Genomic DNA, 8,182 nt, shown 5'->3' with positions numbered 1-8,182 from the left:
GTTATCTGATATGTCAGTATAAATTTTATAGATTTAATCAACACGAAATAAATTTTTTTCATTAAAGTTATCCAACATATCAATTTGACCCTTAAGCCAAGGTATGAACTGTCAAATATGTCAAGATAACTCTACTTACATTAATATAATGGTCTAAATAAAATACGTCAAATTAGACATGTATTTACCCTTGTTGGAATTCTATTTCCATATAAAAAAATTAAGTAAGGGTAGAATTGTCTCCCAATAAATTACAGTAGAATAGATATATCTCTAATATTTCTAAAAATAACCTAAAATTTGGACTATGATAAAGTAGAAGTATAAGAATAGTCCCTGAATATAATATCGGTGTATTAAAAAAAATCTCTTACAAAACTCCGGTTAAATTCAGTATAAAGCTTGGGTCCAACCTGAGTATTGTTTTAGTTAGAGGGGCCAGACATAGGCCAGTGTTTTCTTGTGCGGCCAGGCTCGGGATAATAATTTTCGTATGGGCCAAATTGGGTTTAAATTTGAACTTATTTCGTAAGGCAAAGTTTAAAATTCGGCCCGCATCTTTTCGAGACTTTTGCAATGGAGAACAACAAATTGGAAAAATACTCATACTATCCACCTAAATTTTTTCTCACACAATAAAGAGGTAAAATGACAAGCATAATTCCAATAACAAAGCGTATAAAATCCCCCAATTATAGCTTCAATATCCTGGCACGTAAATAATTGTGAGTGGGGGAATATCTCACTTTTATCAGCATAAAAGTCTCATCTATGTTAGTAAACTCTGGAGATGTGTATTTAATTTAGATTTTTGGTAACCCTTAACTGAAATATTATATTATTTTAAACAAAATTTAAAAAAAATATTGATATCTAATTACAGTATAACCTCTATAAATTAATAATGTGGGGACCATAGAAATTTATTAATTTAGAGAGATATTAATTAATCGATAAATTAATAATTTATTAATTTATAGAATGTATTCACAGTACAAATAACTAACATTTAATTGACTGAAAATTCATTGTATTTTACAAATATAATCAATAGAATTTAAATAAATTCATCAAATAAATAATGTATACTTGATTAAATAAATTCATGAATTTTACTAAATGTATTCAATGAACTAAATTAAATGTTTAGTTATTAAATTATATAAATTGAATTAGAACTAATCTAATGTACCTATCTACTTGATTAACTAAATTAATGTATTTACATAAATTTATCTAAATGTATTCAATGAACTAAACTTCAAGAAGATTTAAACTTAGAGATGAGATTTAACTAGATTTAAACTTCAAGAAAAAATAAGTTACAATAGACTCTTATTTTAATAAATTGAGATAGTCAATTACATTTACTATTTCACAATATTTGTGATTTCTATAATTATTAATTTATGATATAAATGAGACCACAGAGTTATATATGAGTTCTCAAAAAAATTATTATCTTATTAATTTATTAAAATTATTAATTTAGCTTCAGGCCGAAGTCGGGACGGTAAAAAATTATTATATTATAGAGATTATTAATATATCGAGTATTAATTTATAGATGTTATATTGTAATTACTTTAAACAATATTTGAAAAGTTAGTTATAACAAATGTTTCCTCGAAAAAGTTTTAAAAAATAAAAAAAAGGCACGTGAAAAGAATGGGGCCCAAGGCACATTGATGGTACAGAGAAGTGTCGTCAGCGCACAATACGGCGCGCAGCACGGAAGGAGATCGGGAAATGGTGCTGATTGCTGCTGATCCTTCTGCTTCCTGCTACAACCGCTGCTGCTAAACACGAACAGTCTCATCGGAAACCAACAAAAATGAGAAAAAGGAATGGTCAAAATTTGATCACCGCACCATTTTTCAGACCAAATCCACAACTACAGCAGTTACAGTAACACCCTTCTTTTCAGCTTCCCCTGTCCCCTTTTTGTCCCCTTTCCCCTTCCATTCAGCTGCGGCCTGTATCACAGTCCCTGAACCAAACCAGCCTATGCCATGCCTATCACATCATTTATTTAGTTTTTTTTTTAACAATTGATATTACGCCACGTATTCACAACTGTTAATAACTACTATTTTAGTAAATAATTACTGATATTTACAATTAAATAAATAATTGGGATTACAACTTTACATTAAATTCTATTAAACAATAAACATTATTCAGCAAATAATTACTGATATTTACAATAAAAAATTAATTGAAACTATAATTTTACATTAAATTTTATGAAGCATTTAGTAAAGAAGAAAGACTACAAATTGATTCCACTCAATCATACTTAATTAAGGAAGGATTTGAGTACATAAAAAATTGAACCACTGCTCTCACATTTAGGAGAGCAAGTGGCCCACCACTCGGCCACTTTGACTGAGTGGCCATATTTATTTAGTTAAAATGAGATTATTTGATAACCTTTACGTTTTGCAATTATCTTGTCACATTCATCCATTCACACCTTAATTTGCAATGTGTAATGGGACATTTAGAAAATTTAATCAAGACCAATGATCGGATATTCTATTATAATATACAATTTTTGTAAGATAAACATGTTAATACATTTCTTTTTGTTAGTTAAAATATGATTTACACGTGTAATCACTATAAATAAATTGTCTAATAAATTTTATGGGGTGTTGGGGATACAACTCAATAGTTTCCTCCCTCAATCATATTGGGTGGAGATAGATATTTCATTCATTGTTATGTGTGGAATAGATATACCTCCTATATGAGTAAAGATAGAAATCTAAACAGTAATGTAATATATTTTATTTAGAGTAATTAAATAGAATTTTGATTGCAAATATTAGTAGCATTTGGTTTTGTGTGTGTATATATCATTGTTAAAAAAAATAAATAAATTCTCAAAATAAACGGAAGTAAATAGTGAGACATGCGATCTTAGCACTTAGTTTGCATGACAGAATTTGTAAGCATTATTATCCCAATACTAAAAATAATTTAAACACTCTCTCATTAATTAGTAACTCAACAACAATATTTTTTCAATTACTGTTAACAACATTATTGTCAAATTAAACCTAACTAAAATAATGGTTCCGTACAAATTTCCGCTTTCATCTAATTTAAGGAGAGGGATACGAGGTAGGGAGTTTGATCCTCCGAGAATTTTTTTTTCCCTTATTTATGTATCATAGATATGAGGATAGATTATTATCCCTAATAGTGTTACACATTGTAAGATGGCTTCTATTACAATAAAATATCTTTACGATCATATTGTGAGACTAAACTAATTCAATTACTATAACGATGTTATAACTTAATATATATGTAGTTACAAAAATTGATGTTTTGGCTTAATTATCCTTAGTACAAGTAATATAAAGATAATACACTCCATTAATAATTAATTAAAGAAATATGTCAAACCCAACGTACAGATATTGATAAAAGAGATAGATATAGTTTCAAAAAATTAGGTTATGTATCTATGTAGTATTATGTAAAGTCATCTTAAAAGTCTAAACTTTTGTATTCTCTTTAATTTTTTAAATATAAATTCTATAAATATTGTATATTGTATAAATCATTGCTCAAAGCAACTCTGAAAAAAAATATTTTTTCATCTTAAACCTTTAATATAATATATCATATATTTTATAGAATATACAAATAATCATTATTATGTGGTGGCAAGTTCACTAAGACATGATTTACAAAAATTATAACTTATTATAATGTAAAATTTATTATCATTTATAATTGGCACATATTAGGATGAAATTTTTTTATAACAATATGAAAGTTATTCTTATATAAAGTATCATTGTAGAGAGATTTTACTATATTATTTACATATATATTTATGCAATATAATCACTTTCATATATGAATATACGTGGTATATTAACATTCATAATTGAATTTAAAAAGATGATTTAGTGAGTACTAGTACCATCATATTATGAGCACCTGGACGCATGGTAAAATTTCATTATTTCTACAAACAATGTTAAAAGACAATATTACATATACTATGGTTCACCATTTAAAGTGATCAGTGTCGTCGTCCACTAGAATATCTCATATTGGAATTGGACGGATAGATCTTATCATACATACCCCACTTTTTTTTTTCAAAAAAAGATTGCTAATAACGTGTCCAAAAATGATTGGGTGGGTGCACGTGTGGATAACAGCAGAGAAAGAAATAAAATAGGGAATCAGTTTCAATCAGTAGTAGACTTACTAGTAGTAATAAGAGCGTGTGCGGTGCGGTGCAGTGAAGAGCAGTGCTGTGGAAGGCAGAAGTGCTGAGTGCACCAACCTACCCACCCACTTCTGTTTTCTTGTTTATCTCTTTTGTCTGTTACTTTGTCACCACTCTCACTTCTCTCTATCTTCAGCTCCACTACCGCAGCCCTTCTTCTCTTCTTCATATTCCATCTTCGTTCCTTGCTCTCTTTTAACTGAATTCTCTCTGGAATTTATGAAGAAGAAGATACGCAGACAGGAAATTAATTAAAGGTCTTTTGCATGCTTTTCCACGGCTTTCTTGAACTTAATTAGTACGGTTAATTTTTTTGTGCTATTAACAAGCAATTAATATGCAAATCTTTAATCAGTGCAAAGCTCAAGAATGCCGTGGGAAAACATGAAAGGTTTTTGTCGTGCCACCACCCCTAAATCTTCCATTCGCCATACAAATTTAAGGTAAGTTCCAACTAGTACACTCTACTGTATGATTGCTGGTTGGTTCAGTTATTTGAATACGCTCACTCTAGGGTTTGGGAGAGAGGCTTTAATTTTGATTTATGTATTTTAAGGTTGGTATAATAAGATAGTAATTACAAGTAGAACACAGATCTGGCCTTGAAAAATGAATTAGAGGTTTGAAATTAATTTGGATATCTTTTTATTTTTTATTTTTTATTTTTTTTTCTCTTTATCGTAATTACATATAATGGTGCTTTATATTGTATCAGTGTGTTCTGGTTTATTGGAATAAGCCGGCTATTTCAATCCAATTGTTACGTTGTTCATAAAATTCATCAAGTTATTACTCTTTTGCCACACTAGCTGTCATCATGCTGGTAGATTATTTGCTTCATGGATAGAAATTTTTAGAAGGTTTACAATCTCTTCATCATTAATTAATTAATTATATGAAAGGGAGGATATTTTAACTTAAATTTTTGACACAAAATTAGAGCCCTTGATCTTACACAATCAAATGATAGATATTGAAAATAAAAGTAACAATTAATTATATTAATTTATCCACCTCAAATTTTGTGTTAAAAATTGAAGTTGAAATATAAAAACTATAAATACATTCTTATATACAAGTATAATCATTATTTTTGTTATTGGTGGAGCCACGTAACATTATGGCGAACATGGGCAGCTGCCGTCGCTCAAGCCTATAATCTAATTCAAAAATTGTGTTCCAAATTTACCACCCAGCTGGTTCAGTAGTCGTCAGGCATTGCCTTTGTCCACTGCCAGCTTAGCTAGACCGTATCACCAAAGTATATTTCTTGCACCACTTTGAAAACGTAAAAAGACTTTTAGACAGATTAGCGAATCTCGTCGTTTCATAGTGACAAAATCTAGCTGTGGATGCTTTATCTTTTGTCCATGAACAGCCAAATTGTCAACTTTTGTGTGCTTTGCTTAGAGAAAACGAATGGCAGGAAATAGGGCCGGTGGAGTGGAGTTGATGAGTTGAGGAATATGAGTGGATGATGGGATAATTTTGAGGGCACAAATTGATTTGACATGTCATGATTGCACCATGAAATTGTATTTTAGTTAAAGCATATTTTACTAAAGAACTTATATACATATATTAGCAATATGATGTGTGACATGAGATCGTGTTTGTAGAAGTATTTTATCGATGACAATTTTGATTTTTTCGGTCAATGGATAAAATCCGTGGTGGGGAAAAACTTTCTGGAAAAAAAACAATGTGTAGGCGGGTGGCATCACGCGGTTGTTGAGCGAAGAAGAGAAGAAGATGCTGCTTTGCGGCAAGGGTGGCCGCTGTTCAGAGAAGATATGGCTATTAAAAATGAAAGTTTATATTGAGAAGAGATTAATGAGGGTAATGTTGGAATTATATATAGTAGGGTTTCTGAAAATGTGTTGCATGTGTCTGTAAAATTATTTATAGTGTGGGACTATCAGCAACTTAACTAGTGTATGATTGAAAGAAAATAATTCTGATAGCCAGTCTTAAATATAAAAAGTTTTCAAACATACGAAAGATGAAGATGGTAAGAAATGCCAAATCAACTTATTGAAAATTTTGTATGCAGGGCGCACCAAATTAAGAACTTTCTAAACTAAAGCTTCTTTCATTATCTAGTGAAAATTGTTGGATTTTTTCTTCAAGATTTCTCTTTTATTAATAGATTTTTTTTAAAAAAAAATTAGATTCAGAGCCATCATCTTTGGACGAAAGAGAAACACCGGTGGCCATTGAAAAAGTAATTTTTATGTTCCTCTTCTCATTTAGTCTGACTTCTTACTTGAATATTCAACATTTTAAATATAAAAAAAAAAGGAATTGCATGTTTATTCTACCATATTAAGCATGTGTAATCATTCTATTTACAATTTTTAGATCATAATGTCTCATAAACTAAGGTGGAAAGAGAGAGGGCAGATTGAAAAGTAATATTAAGTTATCTCAAAGTAAGCAGAAAATATTTTGTATTTTATGGGACAAGTCAAGACATGACAAATGAATTTGTCCAAAAAGAAAGAGAATCAAGTTAAATAACCCAAGTAATATTATAAAAGAGATAAATGGTATATATTAATTAAAAGAGAAAAAAAAGAGCAATAATTTATTACTATAAGAGGACCTCCTACATTAATTTGTTAGTTTTTAAAATTAAAAAAAAGTCATATCATCTTTAATCTCAATTCTTAATTAGTTGTAATCTACTGGCTATAATATTGTGTCTAAATTTGTATTTAAAAATGTATCTCTTGAACTTAGAGCATCTTCAAAAGATTTTTTAGATTTTACTCTTCAAATGTCAATTTGCTTACTGATGTGGCAAATAAGTATATGGAAAAATACAATCTCCTCCAAAAGACTCATCAAAGAAGAATAAGTTAACATTATTTTAATTAAATCATTCCATTATTAAATTAAATTGCTGTTATATTTTTGAAAGCAAACATAAATAATAATTATTGCAGTCTTATCTTTTCAATAAATAATAATAAAATATTAATAGAAGAGGGATAAACTCACTCGACAATATTGAAGAGTGAAAAACAAATCTTATTTGAAGAATCTAAATTAATGTGTCTTTTGGAGTGTTTAATATTGATATGACTCTTCAAATAAGAAGTAGAATTTAATTTGAAGAGTCTTTTGGAGATGCTCTTACTCCATAATAGAATAAGATTTAAGATTTATTGAGATTAATAAACGGCTTTAGAGTAGAGCTTTTAGTGTTCCTAAAAAATCATTATAACATCCCTTTTGAATTCTATTCCCCAAAATTCGCCTAGTTTAATTTGAAAATACTAATTTATAAATCAAAATCAATCATCTTCTCATTAAATTTTACCCTAAAAAGAGTATTCTTTTAAGTTTTTATTTATAAATGCATACAATTCCTAAAATATTAAAATTATTTTATTCTTGTTACATAATTTTTATCTCCACTATTCGTAATTCTTAAAAGTTTCTAAAAAAATATTTTCAATCAAAACTTAAAATAAAAATACAAATTATGAAAGAGGGTGGGTGTAAAAATTATTTATTTAAATGTTTACTTGAATTTTCATTTAGAACAAAAAGGAAACTAATTTATCTTTTACTTATTTAAATAATTTCAATTAAAAAAATAAGTTTTATAAGGAATTTAAAAAGGTGTCAAAACACCCACTATTTATTTATCTTTTCTTCCCATTTCCTAGCTGCTGGGCCAGCTTTCAAAGTCCTTCTGGCTTGTCGTCAAAGCAAAGTTGCTAATGCGCTTAATTTTGACGTTTTCTGGATACTACACGAATGATTTTTTTATGGGTTCTCGCTTCCACACGGATGGGCTCCACTATTGGCACCCTTCATGAATCTCATAAAACCTCCATGATATGACAATTTCATTTAAAAACAAATACAAATAAAATTAGGATTTCGATACAATGTGGTATGTGTTTTTACAAC

Source organism: Citrus clementina, unplaced genomic scaffold, assembly GCF_000493195.1.
Source record: "Citrus clementina cultivar Clemenules unplaced genomic scaffold, Citrus_clementina_v1.0 scaffold_4, whole genome shotgun sequence".
NCBI classification, from domain to species: domain Eukaryota; kingdom Viridiplantae; phylum Streptophyta; class Magnoliopsida; order Sapindales; family Rutaceae; genus Citrus; species Citrus x clementina.
The sequence above is the reverse complement of the archived record's forward strand: the minus strand, read 5'-3'. Positions refer to the sequence as shown.